The sequence below is a fragment of the Erinaceus europaeus genome, chromosome X (assembly GCF_950295315.1).
Source record: "Erinaceus europaeus chromosome X, mEriEur2.1, whole genome shotgun sequence".
Classification (NCBI taxonomy): domain Eukaryota; kingdom Metazoa; phylum Chordata; class Mammalia; order Eulipotyphla; family Erinaceidae; genus Erinaceus; species Erinaceus europaeus.
Window position 1 is genome coordinate 23635112 of NC_080185.1, and position 21988 is coordinate 23657099.

Consider the following 21988-nt stretch of genomic DNA (forward strand, 5'->3'; position numbering starts at 1 on the left):
TGCCTCCAGGCAGTGGTTCAACTAGTTAAGAGCTCACATTATAGTGCGCAAGGACCCAGGTTCAAGTACCTGGTCACCACCTGCAGGGGGAAAGCTTTGTAAGTGGTGTTGAAATCCTGCAGGTATCTCTGTCTCTTTCCCTCTCTATCTCCCCCTCCCCTCTCTATTTCTATCTAATAATAAATATATTAAAATATTTTTAAAAAGTTAAGTAGATTCTGCTTAGGACTTGTCCCCTTCCTCCTATTCAAAATGGTGGTAACATTGACAATTCTGAGTCTTAATGCCTGAGCCTACAGCCTGCCTTCTGGAACTCCAGCTGAGACTCTTTCTGGGGTCCTGAAAATGACCATTTGGCTGTCTAATAATTAGGGTCCCATCCCTCTGCCCACCCATCTAGTACAGATGTTGGGGAGAATGTGTTCTGATTGAGCACATGAAGGTGTAAGTGAGGTCATACACAAACTAGCCCAGGTGTGTTTGCATTTAGAGAAGGACCATTCTAAGCAACAGAATTCTAAACAGTCAAATTTCCAGAGTTATTTCAGGGTGTTGTGTGATGAGACAAGCCTTATTGGGCCAACTCAAATATATCACATTGGTAAGCGCCTCAGCCACGTTTGATGCCGTTCCCTTCCCTTGGAATGTTCTGGCCTCTTCTGTCTTTCTCCAAGTCAATTTTTTCCCCTTCAGGGCTCAGCTCAAGTCTACCCATGAAGCCTTCCCAGAGTGCACCTGGTTTAAATTTCTGCTCCATTCAGAAGTCATTGCTCCTCACTCATTTGGAGTTGTCTGATTTCTTTCAACAGACCCTGAGCTCTGTGAAAGCAAAAGTTATTATTTTTAAACCTGTATACCTTCCTCAGCTCTTGACATGATTCTGTGTCCAAAGGAAGGATACATAAGAGTTTCATAGTGACAGTGATTGCTTCTTCACCTCTTGTTCCATTTGAGTGACAATGGTCTCAGAAGGTAGTGTCTCCTTAACGGCACGCTTTGGAGATAGTGCAGGTTTGGCTCTAGATTCCCCTCAATGGAAATAAATTCACAATAAGGCAAATCACACAAAGTTTTTGGTTCCTTAGTGTATATAAAAATTACTGTTTGCTTGTCACTGTAGTCTACTAGGTGTTCAATAGGATACTGTCTTAAAAAACAGTGCACAGGGGCTGGGTGATGGCACACCTGATTGAGTGCACACATTGCAATGTGCAAGGATCTGGGTTCAAGTCTCCAGTTCCCACCTGCAGGGGGAAAACTTTGTGAGTGGTGAAGTAGTAGTGCAGGTGTCTCTCTGTCTCTCTCCCTATCTATCACCCCTGTCCTTCTCAATTTCTGGCTGTCTCTATTCAATAAATAAATACAGATAATTTAAAAAAACAAATAGTAAAACAATGTACATACAATAGTTAAATGTTAACAGAGACGCAAAGTTAGGACATACTATTGGAAGATAGACCTGCTCAACAAATACATTTACCACAGAATTTTCAATTTGAAAAAAAAATCCAGTATCTATAAAGCACAACAAAAAGGCAATATGCCTGTACTTCTATCTTATAAAGCAATTTGTGTGTGGAGGGAGGGAGTGGATGCACCGGTGAAAAGGAAGACCTGAATTGAGAATCTTGTCTCCTCTCTACATCTAGCAATTCTCAACTTATTAGTCAGTATGATACTTTTGAGCTTGGATTCCATGGCTAAGTTTGTGCTATTGAAAATACCAAAGAGGCAGAGACCCAGTGCCTTGCTTTCACATCAGCCATGGGGCAGTGGCTTTAAACCTGATAGATCATCATAAATGTGTTATGAGCTTGCTAAAAGAGATTCCCAGGCCACCCCCAGAGATTCTGAATCAGAGGATCTGGAAGACAGCTCAGGTCTTTTCTCAAAGTCAGTTGAGGGATTCTGATGATCATACATGTTTGAAAAGCACTGATACAATGATCCCCATAAGTTTTGGTCTTGACAGTCCTGTGGAGACAATCAAGGCAGGTGTTTCATCCACTAACTGTGGGACTGAGGTGAACAGACCTTCTTTTGAACTGTTCTTTGTTTATTGCAATGTATAGTAAAAATCGTATAGACATTTCATAAACAGATTTTACTGATATAATCATTTTCTGGACTGAAAGTGCCTTTGATTCTGATAAATGCTATACAACATGAATGAAAGTTGAAGACAATATGCTAAGTGAAATGAGCCAATCAAAAAAAGACAAATTCTATATGATTGCTCTTATTTTTTATAATTATATGTTTTTAAATATTTGTTTATTTGTTGCCCTTATTGTTGTAGTTATTATTATTGTTGTCCTCGTTGCTGGATAGGACAGAGAGAAATGGAGAGAGGAGGGGAGACAGAGAGGGGGAGAGAAAGATAGACACCTGCAGACCTGCTTCACCACCTGTGAAGTAACTCCCCTGCAGCTGGGGAGCCGGGGGCTCGAACAGGGATCCTTACGCTGGTCTTTGCTCTTTGTGCCACCTGTGCTTAACCCTCTGTGCTACAGCCCAACTCCCATGATTGCACTTATTTGAGGTGCCTAAAGTAGTCAAATTCAGAGAGACAGAAAATAAGACCAGGGACAGTAACAGAAGAATAAGGCTTGTTTAGTTGGCATGGACTCTCAGTTTGCTAGATGGAACGAATTCTAGAGGTGACGAGTGGCGATGCCCCACCAAAAATGTGAATCTATTCAGTGCCATTGAATTGGGTTAAGATATAAATAATCAGAGAAGATGGAAGGGGGACATGGATACAAAGGCCTAGACAATTGGTAAACTCATTTTGATTTTGGATACATTACACAAGGATGGTCTTTCATTGACATAGTCATAGTCACAAAAGATAGCAATTAGTGGTTTAGGCTGACACAGTGGAGACAGAGCCCTTGTTGGAGCAATGGGTTCATGTTCTGAAATAATAGAAGACTCTTGAACAATAGGGTTACTTTAGGCTTGATACCATAAGCAATAGACTTTTGTGTTTTGAACAGAGGTGTGACATGCTGGTAGCAGTTTTGTAGGAAGAGTACTCTGGTGGTAGCCAATAGGATGGATAAAATGAGACCAGACCAGTGAATGAGCTCTTTGAGGAATCCTGACCTGGTGTAACAAAAACCAGAGCTGAAATCCTGTTGCTGGGAGTGGAGATACAGAGGCAAATCAAAGGCTAACTAATTCCAAGGCCAAAAAAACCAGAACTTGTTCATCTCTGAAAGGGCAGATAAAGGAAAGAGGTAGTTTAGGATGTAATCTAAGATGATTTCAAAGTTTCCAGACCCAGATGAAGAGTTTAGGACAGTTTCCTTAACTCAGAGAAGGGAATGTGGGGGGCAAAGAGATGGTTTGGAGCAAAGGTGAAGTATTCAGCATTTGACCCAAGGAGTTTGGGGGTGATGGTGGAATGTCCAAGTAGAATCAGTTTCCAAGTAACTGGAAAGAAGAAATTGAAGCTTGGGTTGGAGGTTAGAGGTCTTTAAACTCATTTTGATTTTGGATACATTACACAAGGATGGTCTTCCAGTGACATAGTCATTTTTATTTAACATTAATTTAAAAGACATGTTGTTTTCATAAAGAGCTTGTGGTGTAAGACTTTGAACACAAGGGAGCAAGCATGTAAGTGCCTTCAAAGCCAGAAAACATCAAGGAAAGGGTGGGACTGGCCCAAGTGACTAATTATAAATTTTCTCTTCTGGAAAGAAAAGAGAGAAAAACCATGGTGTAATTTCCAGTTGTCCTTTCTTGGAGCTGTAATGCATAGGAGGATTTAGTGTCCTTGTCACCCAGTGCAACCTTTCAAAGAACTGCAGGGTGGATATTTGGGAGGAAGCCTTCGGGAACACCTTGTACAGAATCCAGCTCCTCTGCCGTTAATGTGGTATAACAGCTGCCTGGATGATTCATATCAGGGCACTGTGTAGCACCACATCATTCTGACAAAGTGAGAACAGGAGGGAGGGTTGACACCCTTTGCTGTGTTGTCTGTTACATACTTTGCTCAGTGTACGAAAGTCTACCCCCCACCAATACCCTCAAGCATGACTCTTGGGCTTACTAACTCCCAAAAACCTATGAGTCAAACTAATGGAAAAATGTCTGAATTGGGGAAAACAGCAGTTTATAGCAGATGTTCCAGGGCAGACAAGAGAGCAGGAGAGAAGAAGTTTGCTCTGAACAAAAATGGTAAGGAGGACCATGGGAGTCATGTCTCCTCACTCAGTCTGCTTCTTGGGGCCAAAGAAACATGTGAAGTTGTTCCTTAGCCCTTTCACCTCTCTGGTGGTCTTTCATTTGTCTCCCCCCAGTTAAGCTCGTGGTCTAGAGGCTGTCCAAGTGCTCACAGTCCTTACGCAGTTCAGCATCCTCAGAGAGACCTCCACTAAAATGAGTAATAACGGCTACATACTGAGAATTGACAGTGTGCCAGCTCCTATGCTAGGTGCTTATCTCATTTAGTCTTTATAAACAAACTTAGGAGGTAAGCACTATTATTTCCCTCACTGCTCTGATCAGGAAAAGGAAACTTAAAAAGGTTAAGTAGGTTCCACTACAATGTGGAACAAACCCAAGTCAGGCACTTTCCATAGCATCACTCTTTGTCAGAATGATAGCTAGAGTAATGGTGGTGGTGGTGGGAGAGAGAAGGAGAGGGGGAGAGAGAAAAAGTAGGGGCATGACTTAGTCAGGGAAACCAGATCAATTCTAGCAACCAGCAGACTCTCACATCAAAATTGAGCAATGAACTTCTCAAAAGTTTTTAAATCTACCCATGAAGACATCCTCCCACTGATGGCCTAAAGGTAACTAGGAAGATGTGTTCTCCCCTTGACTTGGAAAAAGGGAGAGTTTGGGCTTGAAAAAAGATTTTATAGTCATTCTTGAGATGCTTTTAGATGAAGAAACTATAACACACATTTTTCTGGGGCTTTTCAAAAAATGTGAATTGGCACTTTGTTTCAATCCAGCCCCTCCTGCAACTGATCTGAGACAGAGCCTTAATGCCAGTATCCCTTTCATAATCTCTTTTTACTGATACATCAAGTCTTTTTTTTAATTTTTCTATATTTTGGATATAATTTGCATCACAAAAAGAAAAATGAAACATTCATTTTCAGAAAAAGGATCTCAGAAAAAATACACACCATCTTCATACTTCTGAGTATATATTTCTGCCTTTGTAAGATACCAAATGATAAAGTCATATAATTTAAGTCACTTAAAGAATGATACACATCAAGAGTGGTGCAGGATTTAAGAAGCACTGGAAAAGCATCAATGTTTGTATGTAGCATTGTTAAATGAGGCTGCAATTCCTCCGAAGGACAGGCTTCTTGAATTATCTGCCACCCAGTTCATTACTAGGCTTGTTTCTTCCCATTATTTTCTTTTTATTTATTGGGGAAGAGGTAATGATTTACAGTAAATACAGTTATTGATACATGTGTAAATTTTCTCAGTTTTCTGAAAAATGCTCACCGCCAGCCTAGGTCCTCCCCCACCACCATGGACCAGAACCCTGGTACATGGCCCTCCAGAGTCCTTTACTTTGGTACAAGACACTAAATCCAGTCCAAGTTTTGCTTTGTGTTTCCCTTTTCCATTCTTAGCTCTCAACTTCTGTCTGTGAGTGATATCATTCCATATTCATGCTTCACTTTCTGGCTTATCTCTCTTAACATGATTCCTTCAAGCTTCATCCAAGATGAGGTGAAGAAGATGAATCTGTCATTCTTGATAGCTAAGTAGTGTTCCATATATATATATATGGACCTGTACTCCCCCCCCCAATACACACCAGAGTCTTTTACTTTGGTCCATTACACCAACTCCAGTAGTTCAGGTTCGACTTGTGTTTTCTCTTCTGATCTTGTTTTTCAACTTCTGCCTGAGAGTGAGACCATCCCATAGTCATCCTTCTGTTTCTGACTTATTTCACTTAACATGATTTTTTCAAGCTCTATCCAAGATGGGCTGAAAACGGTGAAATCACCATTTTTAATAGCTGAGTAGTATTCCACTGTGTATATATACCATAACTTAGTCACTCATCTGTTGTTGGACACCTTGGTTAATCCCAGGTTTGGCTATTACAAATTATGCTGCTGTGAACATAGGTCTACACAGATCTTTTTGGATGTATATTTTATTCCTCAGGATATATCCCCAGGAGAGGAATTGCTGGGTCACAGGAAAGGTCCATTTCTAGCCTTCTGAGAATTCTCCAAACTGCTCTCCACAGGGTTTGGACTTATTTATATTCCCACCAGCAAAGCAGGAGGGATTCTTTGCTCCTACAATGTTTCCAGCACCTGTTGTTACTATCACTTCTGATGTATGATATTCTCACAGGAGGAAGGTGGTATCTCATTGTTGCCTTTATTTGCATTTCTCTGACTATCAATGACTTGGAGCATTTTTTTCATATGTCTGCTGGCTTTTGGATGTCTTGTTTGGTGAATATTATGTTCATATGCTCTCCCCACTTTTGCATGGGGTTACTTGTTTGTTTGAAGCTGAGTTTGGTGAGTTCTTTATTTATTTTGGTCATTAGCCTTTTGTCTGAGGTATGGAATGTAAAGATCTTCTCCCATTCTGTAAGGAGTTTCTTTGTTTGGGTGGTGGTTTGTTTTGCTGTAAATTTGATGTAGTCCTATTGGCTGATATATTTTTTTGGTTTTCCTTGCAATTGGACTTAAGTCATTGAAAATGCCTATAAAATTTAGGTGGAAAGGAGTTCTGCCAATATTTTTCTCTAATTATTTGACAGTTTCTGTGATAACATCCATGTCCTTGATCCACTTGGTCTTTACTTTTGTGTGTTGTTTCATTTTTTCCTGCATTTTTTTGATTTGTTTTTGCTTCCAGGGTTGTTACCGGGGCTCAGTGCCAGCACTACGAATCTACTGCTACTGAAGACCAAATTTTCCATTATTTTGTAGGAAAGGATAGAGAGAAATTGAGAGAGGGGGAGAAGGTAGAGAGGGGAGAGAAAGATAGACATATACAGACCTGCTTCACCAATTGTGAAGTGATCCCATGTATGTGGGAAGCTGTAGACTTGAGCCAGGATTCTTAAACTGCTCCTTGTGCTTCATACTATGTGCGCTTAACCTGGTGTGCTACCACCCAGCCCCCTTTTCTGCATGTTTTAACCCAATTTTCCTAACGCCATTTGTTGAAGAGACTCTTTTTTATGCATTTGATATTTTGGGCCCCCTTTTCAAAAATGAGATGGCTTTAGGTGTGGGGGCTTATTTCTGGACTCTTAGTTCTATTCCACTGGTCAGCACGTCTATTTTTTGTCCCAGTACCAAACAGTTTTGATTACAATAGCTCTATAATATAGTTTGATATTTGAGAGTGTGATGCCTCCATTTATTTATTTTTTTTTAATTCTAGGTATTTTCTGATTCTGGATAAACGTTTGTGGCTTTTGTTCTAATCTCTTTAAATAGTTGGTTGGATATTTATTTATTTCATTATTATCTTTATATGATGGGGATTGCATTAATTTGTATATGGCTCTGTGCAGAATAGTCATCTTGATGATGTTAATATTTCCAATCTATAAACATGTAACCATTATTTTCTTTTTTATTTATTTTTTATTTTATTTTAATGTATTTATTAATAAAACGGAAACACTGACAAGACCATAGGATAAGAGGGGTACAATTCCCACCACCAGAGCTCTGTATCCCATCCTCTCTCCTGATAGCTTTCCTGTTCTTTAACCCCATGGGAGTATGGACCCAGGGTCATTATGGGGTGCAGAAGGTGGAAGGTCTGGCTTCTGTAATTGCTTCCCTGCTGAACATGGGCATTGGCAGGTCGATCCATACTCCCAGCCTGTCTCTCTCTTTCCCTAGTAGGGCAGGGCTCTGAGGAAGCAGAGCTCCAGGACACATTGATGGTGTCATCTGCCCAAGGAGGTCCGGTTGGCAGCATAGTAGCATCTGGAACCTGGTGGTTGAAAAAGAGTTAATATATAAAGCCATACAAATTGTTGATTAATCATGAACCTAAAGGCTAGAATATTGTAGATGAAGATTTGGGGGTCTCCATTTTGAAAATAGCTAGTAGGTCGATTTTACATATATTCCATGACTTTATTAGTTTTTTCCTGAGCCTGACATCTGCAGGTAGACCCAGGTTATTGTCTGGGAAGATGATGTTATGGCTGGAGAAAGGGCTAGAAAGCTGGATCAGGGAAGAGACTAGCTCCCTTATATGGGAAAAGTATATAAATATTTGATCTGGGGCCCATTTTCAGCTTAGGAGCCTATGTAACCTCTACATCCCTGTAGGTCCGAACTCGCATTCTGTGGTCATCAGTAGGAACATTCTGAGTTGCACCAATTATCACTGGTCATCTCCATCAGGAACAACATAATGGACCCCTTTGGAGTCCCCCATAGGACCTTGCCCTCAATGTGGATCAACAATGGTAGGGAATGTTCCATCCTCCAAAGGGGGGTTGGATAACATACTCTATCTACCACCTGAAGAAGATGGGTCCTGAAATTGGTACACCATTATTTTCTAAGTAGGCTAACAACCATGGTTTATGAACTTATTGAAAGAAGATCATGGACAAGGGCCAAGCTGCTATTTGGGCTCTGGAAAGAAGCGACCAAGAAAATCCTACCCTCCTTCCCAAAATTCATTGAAAGTCAGCACAGACCCAGACCACACTTCTGTCTGTATGGTTGACCAAAGCAGAGCTCAAACTAAGATCCATTGTTTTCTGCTTATGATTCACAGGATGCTGAAGGATTATCTCTTAAAATTATAATGATAACGCTAGTGCTAACCTACTCTGTAACTCCTACAGACCCATCCTTACTAGGGCTGGGTTTTAAGGTATTTGTCTACCAGTGGATAGGGACATATTAAGTATTGTCCACTCTTTCACATCTCTTCCCTGTATTATACACAATGACTGGCTGAGATGAGGGGAGATCTCTTGTCATAGGAAGTCAGTTGTCTTTATTTCCTTTTTAAAAACATGTATTTCTCTATTTTATTATTATCTTTATTTATTTATTGGATAGAGACAGAAATCGAGAGGGAATGGAATGATAGAGAAGGAGAGAGACAGAGAGACACCTGCAGCCCTGCTTCAACACTCACAAAGCTTTCCCCCTGCAGGTTGGGACCATGGGCTTGAACCCAGGATCTTGTACACTGTAACATGTGTGCTCAGCCAGGTGCACCACCATCTGGCCCCTTTTGTTTACTTTTCTATGTAACTAACCAGTTCACACAAAAGTCAAACCAACAATTCTTCCCTCCTTGGTACATCTTGAGTTTGGCATTATATCCTGCAAAGGATACTTTTGACTACCAACTTTCCCATCACCAAGTCATAGAGGGACAGAGCTCTGAGGGAATGCATAATGTACTGAATCCTTCCCTTAGTTGTACAGATGGGGGACAGAAACACTCAGAGCAGAAGATGGATTTGCTCAAGGTCATGAAAATGGTCATGCTTCCTCGTCTATGTGGGCTCAAACCCAGATGTCCTAATTCCTGGATAAGCATTCTTCCACCCCAGCACATTGTAACCTCATCAACAGGAGACCTCCGGTTAAGGGCCTCTTGGCCTACATCTGTTTCAGTTTCCAAACTATTCTCCTAGCTGCCTTTTGGGACTTGCTTTGTAATCCAAGGCCATTTGGATAGTACGGGAGTGTCATCCTGGGTTGTTCTTCCCAGATCAGCTGCAGGACAGGCCAGGATGGAACACTGCCACAAAAGCAGGCCTTCTTGGCCTCTGTGCTTTGAGTAAAGGAAAATAAATGTCTCCGTCTTCTGTCTGAGACTCAGATCACTGTCTTAAAATGGCTCCTTAGGTTCTGGGCAGGGAAAAATAGCAGCTATGGCTCCTGATAGGAGAGAACAAGCTTTTAGAGCTCAGAAGAGCTGCTTCTGTCTGCCTCCCTCCTCTTCATAGAACCAAATATACTATCTGTTGGATTTTTCTTGTCAAAGAAGATATGTGCAGAGCCCCCTGACTTGAAAGAGCATGGTGAGTCTTACGTTTTTAGGAAAATAGCTTTTAAGCCCAACTTTGAGCTCCTCTAAGAACTGTTCTTTCACCAGGCACCAGAGAGATGCCTGATGCAGTTTTTTTTTTTAATTCACTTGAAAGAACTAGTGTTTCTGCAGTCTTAGCCAAAAAAAGAAAATAAGAAGAAAAGGTGCCATTTCATCTAGCTTACTCTATGCCGTATACAGAAGGTCCGTGAATGACAGTAATACCACTGTTCGAATACTGATAAGGAAAAACACTGATGTCTTGCTGGGGCCACTGTATGTGTGGAGGTACTGTGGTCTCCTCGTAACTATGTAGGTTCTCCCCGTGAACTACAGTGTTATGGTGTCCTCCTACATCCCTAAGACATTCACATGGCATTCACTGATGTGTCTCACTTGTCCTACTCAGAGTGAAGGTCCTAGTCCGGTGGAAGGACATTTTGCTCAGAACTAGTCCTACTTGGTTCCCTAAGATTCCCAACAGTTTCTTTCCAACCTTGACCCTGAACTATAGTAAACAAGATGGAAGATGAATGGATGAGTGCAGTTGACTGTTGAATGTGAGGAGTATCCAAGATCTTTAGTTAGAAGTTAGAGATTGGTTTTGTGAGCAGAACTCAGACTGTACCCAGCAGCCTGTGGCCCAGCATGGGCACTATGAGCACTATGAGCTAGCCTTAGCACAAGGGTGATCGATCACATTGGGGTGAGGAATTTAAGAAGGGATTCTCGTGTCTCTGGTGCCAGGCTCTGCTCTTGTGGTACCCCCAGTCTTGGCCCACAAGAGTAATGATCTAGTGTTGCTGCCTAATAGTGCAAATGTTTAATTCTTGCCAGATCTGCTTCCAACAGCTCAAATATAGCAGAGGATACAAGTTGCAGCATGTTTCACAAGAAGGGCATATGGCACATGGCCACTTCCTTAGCAGGGATGAAGCTGGTCTTGTGTAGAAGCTGGCAGATGGTCTTTTTAACATTATTTATTTATTTATTTATTTATTTATTTATTGTTACCAGGTTTATTGCTGGGATTCAGTGTCAGCACTACAATTCCACTGCTCCCAGTGGCCCTTTTTTTCCCTAATTTTTTTTGTTGTTGTTGTTATATAGGACAGAGAGAAATTGAGGATAGGGAGATAGGGAGAGAAGGACAGCTACCTGCTTCACTGCTTCTGAAGCAGACCTCCTGCAGGTGGAGAGTGGGAGCTCAAACCCAGGTCCTTGCACTTGGTAGTATGTACACTTAACCAGGTGTGCCACCACCTGGCCTCCACTGCCAGATGGTCTTATGAGACCTTGGGCAGGAAGTAGGCAGTTTTCCAAGATGGGGAAAAGCAATATTGTCTCCAACATCACCTTCCACTGTTAACAGAGAAGCCTGGGTAAAGCTGGCCTTCTCCTACAAGGTCAGGAGTGGTCCTATGTGTCCTCTGTGGGATTGGAGGAATATGCCTAGGGTCATCTCTAGGCAAAATTGAGATTGATGATATACATTCTGATGGAAGAACTTCTCAATGAAGCTCTAATTATCACTCTTCCCTGGCCATTATGTTGTTGGAAACATTATATTAAATACATTAGTCATGGAGTCTTCTGTGTCTACCATGTCCTTCTAAGGGAAACTGCATGACTGATGAGTTCTTACAAAAGATAGCAGCCACAGACTTTTTGAAGATGGACTTGTGAATTCTTAAGTCATTCATAAGCCCCGACCCAGAAGTAGCCAGTCTATCAATTGGTAGATGACCATTTGAAGATGGATTTAGGAAGAAAATCTACTCAGTGAGGCAATGGCACTAAGTGGTGAAAACATGAAATCCATCTCCTTGGAATGTTCCAGTGTGAAAATACTGAACATTTCAGTTTGTTGGTAATAGAGATATCAACATAAACACGATATTAAAGCAGAGATCAAGTGCAGTGTTTTGTTTAGTGGCAGAAAATGTGATGTCATCAGAACCTGGAGAGAGAAGAGGAAAAAAGGAGGCCCATTTGAATGTATTAATAGGGTTATGTGTGGCTTGGAGGGGGAGAGAGGACTGGATCTGGAAGAAAAAGGGGACAATTTTGTACAAATGTAAACAGATAGCTGTAGAGATGGCAGTTAACCCACGTCTACAAACCTTTGGAGAACTCCTGTGATTTTCAGTGGAGGGGTTGGGGCTTCAGAACTCTGGTGGTGGGAACGGTATGGAATTATACCCCTGTTGACATGTAATTTTGTAAATCAATATTAAATTGCTAGTAAAATTAAAAAATATAGGGGCCAGGCAGTGGTGCACCTGGCTAAGTGCACACATTACAGTGTGCAAGGTCCTGGGTTCGAGCCCCTGGTCCCCACCTGCAAGGGGAAAGCTTCGCAAGTGGCGAAGCAGGACTGCTGGTGACTTTCTGTCTCTTTCCATCTCTTCCTTCTCAATTTCTCTCTGTCTCTACCCAATAAGAAATTTTAAAAAAAATTTGTTTTTAAAAATATCAAAGATCTGATGACTTATTGAGGAGATGATGAGATTCAACCCTGAAAATTCTTTGAGTTCCTAAAGGACATTGAATCCCAAGTTCTTAATGGAAGTTTGGGGAGAATATTCATTTACCGTCATGTAGTTGGGGGTCAGGGTGAACTATACAAAAAAGGGGTCTTTCTGTTGAGGGTAAATTCTTAGCACCAGGTAGGCTCCTGTCCTTTGAAACTCAGTCTAGATGGGCAAACTGAACAATCTTTTGGGTGCCATATGGAAGCTCTTTCCTCAGTACTCTTCTCCCACTCCACTCCTCTGCCCAATTCTATCTAGTCCAAGATTGATTACCCCTTGATGTGATCAGTTTCTCTTCAAGGAAACAAGGAGATTATACTTTCTTTCTGACTAGACATTTCAAATTAGGTCAATCTACCTGAGCAGTATACAAAGGGCTTCTGCCACGTAACTATAGTGAGTATGCTAACTCAACTCTTTCCTGTATCTACAGGTGAACATGACCATGGATGTCCAGCTCAGTTTTTAGGTCTTATATGTATCGTCCACATAGACTGGTGCTGGCATTAAGAGGGGCTGGGCACAAAACCAGTGTTTACTTTGCACCAACTCCAGAAGCATAGGCCTTTTCATGGGAGAATAAATATTCTTCCGAGCTTCTTGCCACAATAGCTAGTGTAGAAGGGTTCACAGTATTTTTCTAGTTACACAGACACTCCGTGTTTGGGTTTAGTATTATAGACAGGACTGTTGGAAGAACCCAACCCCGACTTTTTCCAAAGCCAGCCCTGTCATCTGTTTTCAATCTGGGCTGAATTATCCTGAGATGGGAAGCAGAGGAAGATAAATGATAGAAGGCCACTGTTTGCAAACCTCTGGCAATCTACGGTGGAAAAGATTTGTGACACTTAAATTTGTGTGTCATCATGTGGTGAGAACTGACCAGAGTTTCTTCTAGAGAAGAAACTTGGATTCTTGATTCCTCTGAGTAGGTCCATCTGAACCAGTTTGTGAAATTTATCTCTCCATTTGTGCCATTGATAATGTGCGATGAGTGGGTCCATGATGGAGAAAGGGTGCTCTAGATGTCAACTCTAGGATCTCTGGTGATGGTGGAACAAATGTCTATAAAGTTCATGGATTATTCCAGGACCCACAAGGTGAAATTAAATCTAATTTTTGTGTTAAATATATATCCCCAAGATCAATTTTACAGCTTCAATCATAAAAAAAGAAGGCTAATTATTTATGCTATGTAGCTCTTGATTTTTCTTAGTGTACTAGGACTTAATAGAAAACTCTGCTATTAGAGGAAGAGAAGACAGCATTGAAATTAAACAAATGAATCTCACACAAAATGATGTGCATATATCCCAGGCTTAGTTCTACCACTTGTGAACTGGGTAAGGATGAAAATGTGACCTTGCTTTTACAATTGAAACGTTCTTGTGCCCTTTTATTTAATTTCTACTTACTACCTGACTTTAGCTTCAAAGGGGGTTCATGACAATCCTCCCAGGTCATCTAATTAGCTTGCATTTTTGTAGTCAAGAGCAGATGCTAGGCAGTGGTACATGTGGTAGAGCATAGACATTACCATGCACTAGGTCCCAGGTTCAAGCCCCCAGCCCCCACATGCAGTGGGAGGGAGGAGAAGATTCACAAGTTGTGAAGCAGGGCTGCACTTGTCTCTTCTTCTTTCTTCATCCCTATCTCCACTTTTCCTCTCAAGTTCCTTTTGTCTGTTTCAAAAATAAAGGGAAAAAAAAGAGGAAAAGTAAAGATCTGAAGACACTTGAGTCACCTATGGCAAAACCAGGCTCTGATAACCCTGAACAAGAGAAGAGGAGTTATCTGGCCAAGATCCCTTTGCCCCAAGATCAGGAGGTCAACTTGCTTGGTCCCCACTGGACCAGCAGCTTGGGATCCATGGCTTATTCAACTTCTCCATGAAGAGTTTCATTTGTCAATGACTCTACTCTGTAAGCCACTCACTCCCAGGTAAACTAAATCAGGTTTAATTAGAAAAATAAAAAACAGCTGAGAGAGGACCTTAATTATAATGCTGCCTAGAACAATGTCAAGAATTAAGGAAGAAATCACAGAATTAGCAGATGACCACTATCTAGATAGCCATCCTCTTAATAATGCATTCATCATCATCAATATAGTGCATAATTTTGTGCCCTAGGTGAAACTCTAGGGCACAAAATTATGCCAGTTTGCTTTCTTGTCTATGGTGGTGTCTGCCAGATTCCCCCACTGTAAAAGCATCTTTTCCCTTTTGAAGCTACAAACCTAACATCACCAATATAGAGGAAACTTACACAATGTGTGACATAATGCAGATAATGTCACAGTGTCATTTATGTAGGATTTTTCTAAAATAAGAAACTAAGTGAAAAGGCAATTTGCTGCACAAATTGATAAATCGATACCCAAGGAGGAGGAGGAGAAGGAACTGAATAGAAAAGTGGGGTTAGAATCCTTTCTCCATTGGCCTCTTGGGACATCTTCTATTGACAGCTTTCACTATGATGATGATGTTACTGCTGCTGCTATATCCATCTCTTCCAACAGACGGGCTTCTTAAGCCTGTACTGTCTCCCAGGCACTCTGGTGTCATCAGTAAGTGAAGCAAAACATCTCTAGCGTCAGGGTACTTAAAGTCGTCTTCATCACTTTTCATTCTTCCACCTCATCATTACCACTTCATTGCATGAACCATCTTTTAAGTGGCTAGTCTTTTTCAAAAGGACCTGGCACAATGGAGAAGTTTAATAAATAATTGTTGAATTAATGGACATATCTTTGTGCACATGCTGAGGCTGTGTATATAAGACCATTCCACAGCTGCCTTTTAGCTCACTCTGTCCTGCTTAGAGTGGCAGCTCCACTTCTCTCTTCTGATCTTGAAAGCAATCACATTTCTTCCATTATGTCTTCCTAAGAGGATCTCCTCCTTTTAACAACCAAAGTGTTGACTACTCTTTTGATAATCATCACACATGGCGATTTGACAGCTCAGATAGTTTTAATGGCCACTGGATAAATGAATCCAGGTTGTTTCCTCTAAGGTAGAATAATCTCTACTTTCCCAAGAAGCCTGTGGAAACAACCATGGTGCCTTAACAAAAGAGCATATAATGCAACGACAGGCCCCTTCTTTGATGTGATACCCTTGGCATGCATAATTTTCCTGGCCTGGTCATACAAATCTGATTGCAATTCCTCCTTCAACTTGCTTATAAGATTCTGGCAAGTCATAGGCCTGTGAAATTCAATACACTTGCCTGTTCCATGGAGCTGAATGGCATTTGGGCACTGGAATCCTTGGCAATTTCCTATCAGCTAGGCATGATGACTTCAGTAAGTAGTTGAACTAAAGAGACCATGCCTTCTCAAGTGACCCATGGCATCACCACGTCTACCCTGTTGTAATGAAAAACTATCTTATTTAAGGCAGCCAAATGAAAATTCTGGAGATACAGGTAATACACAAATAAAAACTGATTTTCAGTCCTAAACTGGGTAGCTTTTCTCAAGAGGCCACACCTAAGTGATGTGGGCATAGGAAAAGGTGGTTTTGGTTTTCTTTTCAACACTGGCTCAGACAGGAGTCCTGTCCAAGACCAAGAAATGACTGACATCTAGGTAGGATTTGTTTCTTATTTTCTCTTTCCTTACTGCTCAACAGTCCTCGGGCACATTGGAGGTGGAATGTGAACAGCCATGCAATGGAGGAGCAAGGGTGGTGCCTGCTCTGGTATCACTCAGGTTGTTGCTATTATTATTATTATTATTTATTTGGAGCTGAGTTCAAACTCAGGTCCTCACGCACATGAAGTATATACTCTACCACTGAGTTTCTCCCCCAGTCACTCAGGTCCAGGTTGTCTTCTCAGTTCTGCCATTTGCTGACTGTATGACCTTAGTCAAGTTACGTAACTCTGATCCCTCATCTGTGAAAGGAATAGTAATAATCATACTTCTCCATAGAATCAGTGTGAGGATTACGTGAAGTAACACATGTAGAACACTTACGACAGTACCTAGCACTTAGTACGTGAGAAGTAGCATTTCTGAGTCAAAATACTGGCATGCAGACAAGTGCCCACATCCTTCAGGGAATTCAGAATGAAAGAGTATTTGGTATTGGGTTTCTTCTAGAATGTTCAGTGTTTGAGTGGGAGAGACCTTGTAGTCTCCTCTCTGTCAGCTAGCATAGAAAAATCTGCCCAATGGTTTGGCAAGAATGCTAACTGATCTCTCCTTGGGGTGAAAGGACAGAGATAACTAGAGACTGAGGCCTAGCAGGATGCTTGGAGTGTTCCTGATGCAACCGACCTGCTCCCCACCTTCATCTATAGCACCCCCACCTCTAGCAGAAACTCAAACAAAGGAAGTGAGTCCCTTCAAGTCACACATGAACTGATAGTGGACAGTTGTTTGCCACTTGGTGATCTTCTCCTCGGAATCATTATGAATCCGAGTTTGGAAGAAAAAAATTTGTACAGTCTCAAACACGTTGAAACACTTCCAAATCCAAGAGGTCGAAACTGGTTCACATATGCTAGGATTTTATTTATTTATTTATTTATTTATTTATTTATTTATTTATTTGCTGGGAAATTGTGCAGATGCAGTCACATCTGCCATGTTGTCCCCTCAGGCTACTTACTGCTAGTTCCCGTGAGAGTTGGGACATTCTCGGAGTGCCTGTTTCGCCATGTTGTGCCCTCAGGGCATTGTCTATTTCCCCACGATATTTGGAGTGCTTTGGTCACTCCTCCCCCGTCCCATTCTCATGAGAGTTATTATCCTATCCTGGAGTGCTATGGTTACTCCTCCTCCTTCCCATTCTCGCGAAAGCTGCTCCTATAAAAGCCCTTCTTCTTCCGCACCTCGCTCTCTTGCCAGTGCTTTACTTCGGTGTTCAGATGCAGGAAAGGTTACTGCGTGAGGCGCAAATAAAGATTTGTGTTCCCTCTTCGCTCCGGACCTCCTCTCTCTCTTCTCCGCAGCCCGCACAACAACATTTATTTATTTAAATGGAGATACTGACAAGACCATAGGATATGAGGGGTACAATTCCCACCACCAGAACTCTCTATTCCATCCCCTCCCCTGATAGCTTTTCTACTCTTTATCCTTCTGGGAGAATGGACCCAGGGTCACTATAGAGTGCAGGAGATGGGAGGTCTAGTTTCTGTAATTGCTTCCCCACTGAACATGGAAGTTGTCAGGTCTATCCATACTCCCAAACTGTCTCTCTCTTTCCCTAGTGGGGCAGGGCTCTCAGAAGGCGGGATTCCAGGACACATTGGTGGTTGTCATCTGCCCAGGGAAGTCAGGTTGGCATCATGGTAGCATCTGGAACCTAGTGGCTGAAGAAGAGTTAGCAGAGGAAGCATAACAAACCGTTGACTAATCATGAACCTAAAGGCAAGAATATTGCAGACGAAGATTGGATTTTATTTATTTTATTATTATTTTTTTTTACCAGAGCACTACTTAGCTCTCGTTTATGGTGGTATGGGAGATTGAACCTGGGCCTTCAAAGCCTCAGGCATGAGAGTCTCTTTGCATAACCATTATACTATCTACCCCATACTAGGATTTCTTTTTTTTTTAAAGAGTGATTATCTTTTTTAAAAAAATATTTTATTTATTTATTCATGAGAAGGATAGGAGGAGAGAGAAAGAACCAGATATCACTCTGGCACATGTGCTGCCAGGGATTGAACTCAGGACCTCATGCTTGAGAGTCCAATGCTTTATCCACTGTGCCACCTCCCGGACCACCACACTAGGATTTCTTAACTGTAGTACTTGCCATTCAAGGCCAGATAATAATTTTTTGTTAGAGGACTGCTCTGTGCATTGTAAGATTTTAGCAGACCCCTGACCCAAGCTGTGGTGTCAAAGTCTCATAACGTTGCCAAATGTTCCCTGACAAGGTTTGCGTGGCAAAGTCATGTCATTCAAGTTAGAACCACTGCTTCAGGGGAATGACTCTGTAAACTCAGTTTCCTCCTTGATCCTCTCACTCTAGTATTTTTTAAAAATATTTATTTAATTATTTATTTTCTTTTGTTGCCCTTGTTTTTATTGTTGTTGTTGTTGTTATTGATGCCATAGTTGTTGGATAGAACAGAGAGAAATGGAGAGAGGAGGGGGAGACAGAGAGGGGGAGAGAAAGACAGACACCCTGCAGACCTACTTCACCGCCTGTGAAGCGACTCCCCTGCAGGTGGGGAGCCGGTCCTTACGCTTTGCACTATATGCGCTTAACCTGCTGCGCTACCGCCCAACTCCCCCTCTCACTTAAGTCTTAACTATGGTGTCTCTGCTGATTACACCACATCAGCCTGTAGATGATGGCACCCAAGAGAGTGTCTCTAGATGTGACCTCTCCTACCTACTCTTGACTCATCTATGTCCTCATTCTTCCTCTCCCTACTCATACTGAGTAGTTATCTCAGACAATATGACTGATACCAAATTCATGATTCTTGACTCTGCCTTCTTCCCAACTTGTTCGAACCCATAGTCATGTATGCACACATGCATGTGCTCATTCATTAAGCATTATTATATAATTACTGTATTTGTTTCCTGTATCTTCTGTAACATCACAAACTTGGCAAGACTTCAAACAGCAAAAGTCTATTCTCTTACAGCTCTTAAGGTTGGAAGTTCTAAATCAAGGTGTCAGTAAGACTGTCCTTTCTCCAAAGCCTCGAGGACAAAAAATTTCCTGGCCTTTTCCTACATCTTGTGGTTCCAAGATTTCCTTGGCTTCAAATAGTATCACTCCAGTCTCTTTGTCTTTCCCTGGCCTTTTCTCCTGCACCCCCAAACCTTTTGTCTCTCCTCAGTGTGTTTCTTATAAAGTTACTGATGCTTGGATTTCAGGCCCACTCACAGAATCCAAAATAATCTCAACTCAAGAACCTTAATTTGGTTACATCTGAAAAGACCCTTTTTCCAAGCTCACATTATGTGGTCTAGGGGCTATCATCCAGCCCACCACACCTACTTCTCACCAGGGATGTTACAGGTACTAAGACTGTAGTGATAAATAGAGCGAAATCCTTAATCTCATTGAAATTTTACCGGGTAACAAGGAGATATGTAGTAATGGATATAAAAATACAACATCATTAAGATAATTTAATGCAGTATAATAATATAAAGAAAAAGGCCTAAGAAGAACAATAAGGCAAGGTAAGAAGATAGAAAATGGCAGGGAGAGCCTCATGGAAGAAGTGGCATTGGAGTAGAGAGCAAACACAAGAGGAAGGCATGGGAGAAAGTTCTAGAGGCAGAAGGAGCATGTTCGAGAGAGAAAAAAAAAAGTGAACAAGACTGTGGCCTAGAGTACCCAGAAATGAGTTGGTAGGAGTAAGCAGGAACCAGAATATGCAAGGAAGTGTGGGTCATGGAAAGGACTCTCATTTTAGTGCAAGTGTGGTGGCAGTCCTGTGAAATCAAGGCTGGACATGAGAAGAGTGACATGTCTTGGTTTGCACATTAGATAGATCATTCCAGTGCCATGTGGAAAAAGAAATTCAATATCAGGGAAGGAATGAAGGGTAGAGGCAGGGATTCCAGTGAGTGAAAGAGAGACATGGTCTCTCTGTGCTCAGGTCAAAAGCCTTAGAATCATTCAGGAGTTTTCTCTTGCCCTACCCTGCAATCCCATCTCTAGAAAATTCTGTTCTGCGTCATATTCCAAGCAGACCCACAGTCAAAATCCTTCTTACCACCTCCACCACAACTGTCCTCATCCAAGCCACCATCATCTCTTGCCTGGACCACCAAGGAAGCCTCCTAATGGTCTCCCTAGTCTATTCCTGACATAACAGTCAACTCAATCTGTTCAACACATAATTAAGACCATTTTACCACCTGGCTTAAAACCCTCAATGGTTTCCCAGTAAACTTTAAGTAAATTTCAAACATTCTACCATAGTCTTTGGCTCCCAAATACCCCTCAGAGCTCATTTCCTTCCATTCTTCTCATCAGTTGCCATATTCCAGCCACTCTTGCCTTCTTCCTGCTTGCTTTTGGCTTCTTCCTACTTCAGTTAGGGCCTTTGCACTAACTGATCTCTTTGAGAGTAATACTGGTGTTCTAACTGCCATCTGAAGTCTCTTAATCACCCCTGTAATAGTCACCCTAATTCATTTACATTTGCTATGTGTTTCTATGGCTACTTGTTTAATAATCATCACTCCACTGGAAGAATCTTCTTGCTTGAATAGTTCCTATAGATAGTTCTCAGCAGGAAAAGACTAATGGGAGAGGGGTTTACATAATGTTTTCATTGACTAAATTATCATTGTATGTGGCATGTCCTGGAAAGTGTCACCAAGTACCCCTCTATCACTCTATGGTAAATAGGGAGAAAAGTAAGAGATAGGCCTCTTGTGGCAGAATTCCTGCCTGGCATGTTCATTGCTGGATCTCCAGCAGCTACATAGTGCTGGCACACAATGGCCCTTCAGTTACTACTTAGTGAGCGAACGTCTCCCTCTCAGTGCACCGTTAGATGGGGTCCAGAAAACCGTCTTGTGCTGAGGCATGAAAATCACCTGGAAGACTCCATACAAATCCAGAAGTTTTTCTTTTGTCTGCTCTGGACTTTTCAGATAGATAGAGAGACAGAAACAGAGAGACAGAGGAAGAAATTGAAAACGACCACAACACCAGAACTTCCTCTAGTGTAGTGGAGGCTGGGATCGAATTTGGGTATGAACACGGTGAAGGAGTCACACTACCCACATGAGCTATCTTGTTAGGTCTCAAATAAATTCATGCTTTAAAAATGATTGAGAAAGTGGACTTCTGGATGGCGTGGCCATGGAGTAAAAGGGATCAGATCAGATCTCCCCTCAAAACAACAAATAAATACAACTATAGACCTAAACAAAATCCACCAATGACAGATGAAACATGGCAGCTTTAGCCATCAATTTGCAGATACTATCACGATTCCATCCTGACTTCCCTGGGCAGATGACCTCATCAGTGTGTCTTGGAAGCCCTCTGCTTCAGAGCCCTGCCCCACTAGGAAAAGATAGAAACAGGCTGGATAGAAAATGGGAAAGCTATCAGGGGAGGGGGTGGGATATGGAGATTGGGTGGTGGGAATTGTGTGGAATTGTACCCCTCCTACCCTATGGTTTTGTTAATTAATCCTTTCTTAAATAAAAAAGAAAAAAAGAAAAAAGAAAGAGACAGGCTGGGGGATATGCATTGACCTGACAGTACCCATGTCCAACAGAGAAGCAACTACAGAAGCCAGAACTCCCACCTTCTGAACCCCAAAAAAGAATTTTGATCTATACTGCCAGTGGGGGAGAAGTGATAGGGGGAAGATAACCAGAGGGCTTTGAACTCCGACTCCATCATGAATCAGAGAGAAAGGAGGGAAAATGGGACATTTGGATGTAATAGT

The 21988-nt window shown here is 41.7% G+C and overlaps 1 protein-coding gene across 4 annotated transcripts in view; it reads left to right on the top strand.

Annotated features, from left to right (window-relative positions):
- Positions 1 to 21988, top strand: part of PLAC1 (placenta enriched 1) — a 260395-nt gene that overhangs the window by 94128 nt on the left and 144279 nt on the right. Inside the window, exon 1 of one of the 4 annotated variants that reach the window (XM_060182709.1) lies at positions 4096 to 4191. The exons of the other annotated variants lie outside the window; for them this stretch is intronic. The gene's annotated coding sequence lies outside the window, so the exon portion shown is untranslated. Of the gene's footprint in view, positions 1 to 4095; positions 4192 to 21988 lie in introns of those variants that run through there. 4 annotated transcript variants of the gene reach the window in all.